Source organism: Schistocerca cancellata, chromosome 2, assembly GCF_023864275.1.
Source record: "Schistocerca cancellata isolate TAMUIC-IGC-003103 chromosome 2, iqSchCanc2.1, whole genome shotgun sequence".
NCBI classification, from domain to species: domain Eukaryota; kingdom Metazoa; phylum Arthropoda; class Insecta; order Orthoptera; family Acrididae; genus Schistocerca; species Schistocerca cancellata.
In genome coordinates, this window is record NC_064627.1 from 870,658,196 (window position 1) to 870,663,793 (window position 5,598).

The 5,598-nt window shown below is 44.3% G+C and overlaps 1 non-coding gene across 1 annotated transcript; it reads left to right on the forward strand.

Moving 5' to 3' along the window:
• Positions 1-5,173: 5,173 nt before the first annotated feature.
• Positions 5,174-5,248, forward strand: Trnat-ugu (transfer RNA threonine (anticodon UGU)). Its single transcript has one exon. It is a non-coding gene; the product is annotated as a tRNA-Thr (tRNA).
• The last annotated feature ends 350 nt before the right edge of the window (positions 5,249-5,598 follow it).

The following is a 5,598-nucleotide window of genomic DNA, read 5'->3' on the forward strand; positions in this document are numbered from 1 at the left end:
CCCTAATTTGCTGGGAAGTGGCGGTGCGGTCCCCTACGGCACTGCGTAGGATCCTACGGTCTTGGCGTGCATCCGTGCGTCGCTGCGGTCCGGTCCCAGGTCGACGGGCACGAGCACCTTCCGCCGACCACTGGCGACAACATCGATGTACTGTGGAGACCTCACGCCCCACGTGTTGAGCAATTCGGCGGTACGTCCACCCGGCCTCCCGCATGCCCACTATACGCCCTCGCTCAAAGTCCGTCAACTGCACATACGGATCACGTCCACGCTGTCGCGGCATGCTACCAGTGTTAAAGACTGCGATGGAGCTCCGTATGCCACGGCAAACTGGCTGACACTGACGGCGGCGGTGCACAAATGCTGCGCAGCTAGCGCCATTCGACGGCCAACACCGCGGTTCCTGGTGTGTCCGCTGTGCCGTGCGTGTGATCATTGCTTGTACAGCCCTCTCGCAGTGTCCGGAGCAAGTCTGGTGGGTCTGACACACCGGTATCAATGTGTTCTTTTTTCCATTTCCAGGAGTGTATTTATTCACAACCGATATAGAAGAGTTACGTGTTTGAACCTGTTACTGTCCTTCAAAGTAGTCACCGCGTTGTGTAGAACCCGTTGCTAGCTATGTGGAAGGCGTAGTATACCGTTAGCTGAGCATGTTCTGTTGATGGTGCTAATGGAGCGGTCTACTGCCTGTCGAATCTCTGGAACAGTCCTAAAGCGAATGCCACGAAGTGGTTTCTTCATCTTCGGAGTCAAATCAAAGTCACAAGTACTTACGTCCGGGGAGTATGGTGGATGGTGCAGTACTTCCCAGTCCCATCGACCGAACAGAGCAGCCACAGCTTGCGCAGTATGCGTCCGCGCATTGTCGTGCAAAATGATGTCTGGGTTGTTAAGAAAGTGTCGCCGCTTCTTTCGCAAAGCTGGTCGCAGGTGATGCTCCAAAAACAAACAGTAATACTGTGCATTAATGGTCTGCCGTGGAGTAACCTAATGCGTTAGTATAACACCATCACAGTTGTACACGAGACTCACCATAACTTTAGACCGCTGCATTCGCACCATCAACAGAACAGACTCTGCTGACGGTATACTACGCCTTCCACATCGCTGGCAACGGGTTCTACGCAACGCTGGTGACTACTTTGAAGGACAGTAACAGGTGCAAACATGTAACTCTTTTGCATCGGTTGTGAATAAATAGCTCCCACTATTTAAGTTCCAACCCTCGTATTTAGATGATTTCACAGCCATTAGATTTGTGTGATTCATCGTCTAACCAAAATTTAGCGGATTCCGTTTACTAGTCTACTCCTGTGGATGACTTCATACTTTTCATTATTCAGAGTCAATTGCCACTTTTTGCATCATACAGACATTTTGTCTAAATCATTTTGCAGTTGGTTTTGATCATCTGATGACTTTACATGACAGCAAAGGACGGTATCATTTGCAAACAATGTAAGTGGTCTGCACAAATTGTCTCCTAAATAGTTTGTGTAGGTAACGAACGGCAGAGGGCATGCACACTTCCTCTGAACGCCAGATATTACTTCTGTTTTACCCGATGATTTTCCGTCCATTACTACGAACTGTTACCTTGCTGACAGCAAATCACGAATCCAGTCACACTACTTCGTAAGACGATATTCCATAAGCACGCAATCCGATCAGAAGTCACTTGTAAGGAACTGTGTCAAGCGTTCTGGAAATCTTAAAATATGGAATCATTTTGACATCCTCTGCCGATAGCACTCATTAATTCGTGAGTATAAAGACCTAGTTGTATTTCACAAGAACGATATTTTTTAATACGTGCTGGCTATAAGCCAAATCAATGTCTTCGAGGTAATTCATAATGTTAGAGCACAGTATATGTTCCAAAATACTGCAGCTTATCGACGTTAGTAATGTGGGTCTTTAATTCAGCGGATTACTCCTGTTTCATTTCTCGGGTATTAGTATGACTTGTGCAACTTTCCAGATCTTTCTCCGAGCTAGCAGTCGGTACGATTCCTAAGTATGGAGCTGTTGTATCAGCATAATCTGAAAGGACCTGACTGGTATACAATATGGACAGGAGTCCTTGCGTTTGTTGTTTTAAGCTGCTTCGCTACATCGAAGATATCTACTCTTAAGTTACTCATGTTTGCAGTTGTTCTTGATTCGAATTCTGGAATATTTACTATGTCTTCTTTTATGAAAGAACTTCAGAAAACCGTGTTTAGTAACTCTGCTTTAGTGACACTGTTAGCAGTAACATCACCGTTGTTGTCGTACAGAGAAGGTACTTATTGTGCTTTGCCATCAAAAACAACCACACGTCAAACCAAATCATGACACGAAACACATCAGATCACATTCCTAGTTCCTCACATCGGATTCTTTCAAGTTCTAGCGAAAAATTTCCCGCTTCTTCTTCTCTTCTGCCGATAGTCCGCTCCCCTTATCGACTTGTCGATAGTAACAAGCCATTATTTTAGTTCTTTGTCCCGTACTGCCTTCCAGAGACAAAAACCACTCATCCGTGTGACGTATGAATACCTTATTTCATTTCAATCCCACGAAGTGGCCCCAGTACTTATGTTACCACATCCGGTGTTGTTTTTGCCCCAACACCGTAATTCAAGATTCTCTCTGTTTCTCGATTTCAGCCTTCAGCAGTAACGAGGCATTATGACAACGAAAATGTCACTCCTACAGGAGGTTATATTTAGGGGAGACACCGCCACTAGGCCACCGCGCTGCCTATCTGTAGCCGTCTTCAGGCGCAGAGAGGCCTCTCTTCTCTGGGCGACCCGGCGTGCCTGTTTGATGTCGTGTTTGCCGCAAGTTGGGGAGGGGGTGTGGGTGAGGCACCGCCGGAACTTGGCGGCTGCTGCCGAGCCCCAGGGCGACGGCGTTTTGTCAAAGTACTGCCGGCTTAAGCCTTATGAACCGCCAACTTGCCGCACACGTCGTCTGCAGAAAGCTGCCGCGGTATTCTCTGGAATTTGCCCGCCCCGGGTGTGAGCCAACAGCGTCCCATGCTTTAAGTAGCACGCATTTTATTTTTTGTCATTCCAAGAATGGAATGGAAGAACAAGGACATAGTGTTCAGACTAAAATGAGTGTAACACACGGATGAGGTCTTTCACATCTACTGATCTGTTAATGGTGAAATGCATCAGGCTGGAACCATTCTGATTACATAACAACTGTGTGAGAATGTCTGCCAGTGCGAGTTTTTTCCGAAAAACAAAACACAGTAACCCACTGTTTGGGAAGTGTGAAAAAAATCACTGTAAGCAACTGTGTGAAGAATTATAAAGTAGTGGTGTTATATCTGTTCTATTTCTCTTTATAACTTCATATGCATTTCTAATTAACACTTCATGTATAAAAAACACTTAAGTACCTGATAAAGGTAGCATGTTACCGAAAAGGGTCGTGCGAATAAATAAAAGTGACTGATGCTGGAAAAGTATGTTTTATTAAATTAAAATTTATATTTCTCGTTCTTTGATTCAATTTTCTTGCTATTGTCAGTCTGCATTTTACAGACGCTGTATTTCGGCCTTCGTCAATTAGGATTTTGCTACCCACGTAACAAAACTCATCTGCTGTACTACTTTCGTGTCCGATTTCCAAATAAAATTGCCTCAAGATTTTCGTATTTAATTAGACTATGCTCCAATTCCCTTTGTTTACTTTTGCTGATATTCACCTTTTTTCAAAACCCTATTCATTGGGTTCAACTGATCTTCCAGGCCTTTTGTCATCTCTGTCACATTCACAATGTCATTTCCAATATACAAGGTTTTGATTCCATCCCCTTAACTTTAGATCCCTCTCCAAATGTATTATTGTTTTCAATTATTGTTTTTTCAAGACACAGATTGCATAATATTGCAGATAGGTTACAACTCTGTCTGTCTCAGTTACCCTTAAGTTTAATGGTAAAGTAATCAGAAGTTGCAAGTTGTTTTATGGAAGTGCGCTTGATTCTTTCAAGCATCATGTGTTTACCGTTTACTCACTATCTGGAAACACAATGTACGGTTAAGAACTGCCTACAGGGATGGGAATGAAAAGGGGTTGACACTTAATCATAACTGAGGAATACCTGCAGCAATCTCAACAGGATTTATTAGGTTCATGACTTATTATTTGTATAAAAATACAGTGAGTCCCCATTACTACTAGCAGCCAGAATTTGGATGAGAACGGGAGACGTCAAAATGTTCGAAAAAATTTGTTGGATTTTATTTTGTGCGTTTACTTGGCTTTGAATACGTTTAAAAGTATAAATTTCAATTTTTCTCTTATTTTAGTTGTTCAGTGTGTCAACCAGATCGCGAGAGAGAGCACCACAGTGATTCAATAATTTTTCCAATGTATTTCAGGACCTAAGATGAAGCCGCATGGCTGAATACCAGAAATAAATTTATGACTCTCTCTGGAGTCATATGGTGCAGAATAGCAGAGAACCAGACACAAACGTGAGCAATATATGTCACACAGGCACATGTTAAACATCTCCTCCTAAGCCCCTGGATCTATTTCAACCAAACTCTGGGAAGGAATACTGTGGAGGTAAAACCCACCACCCTCCCATTGGGACAGAGAATGAGGGGAGGACTTTGTGGACAAGAAAAAGGGGGGAGAAGGCAGTTGCAGTGAGCAGAGGGAGAAGAGATGATGAGATGGACAGAAGGAAGAGGATGAAATTGACAGGCAGAGAGGGAGGAGGAGGGGGAGAAAGTGGGAGGGAGGAGATGGATAGAGAGAGGATGGAGGATGAGATGGACTAAAACAAGATTAGAATAAATAAATACCTGGGCTGAGTTCCTCAGCTAGTGATCTTTTATACATATAAAGTGGGGTGCATGTTTTATTGTTTGGGGTCTCCTCCTAAACCCCTGCCAAATCAACCTCAGTTGTAGGGCAGCCTACACATCAGAGCCAAGAACTAGATTTCAGCCTCCAATGTGTAGGCAGCTCTGCATGATGGTCTGTTGTGTTAGACTAGTATTGGTGTGCTTTATCGACCTGCTCTGTGAGGCAGCTTGTACATCAGAGGCAAACAAATTATTATCTATATATGACGGTAGTACCTTTTCCTGAAAGAACAGTTACCGTTGATGACCATGTAGCTTTGTAGAAATGAAATGATAATTAAATGGACACCCTAGCCCTCGGTGGCTCAGATGGACAGAGCGTCTGCCATGTAAGCAGGAGATCCTGGGTTCGAGTCCCAGTCGGGGCACACATTTTCAACATGTCCCCAATGAAGTACGTCAACGCCTGTTTGCAGCTAGGGTGTCCATTTAATGATCATTTCAAACAAATTATTTTCAGACCCCTGTTATGTAGCCTGCCCTGCATGACAAGCATGTTGTGAGCGTCATAGCTGTCTATTTCATTGAACTGTATTGCAGTGCTACACATGCTAAAGAGCTTGGCTGGGGACAGGTTGAGATGGATAGAGGAGGGGATGGACAAAGCAAGGGGAAAGAGAAAATGGACAGAGAGGGGACGAGGCGAAGATGCATGAAGCAGGTGGAAGATGTAAAGGCATGTTGGGCAGATGGAAAGGGGAGGAGGCAGAGGCAGAGA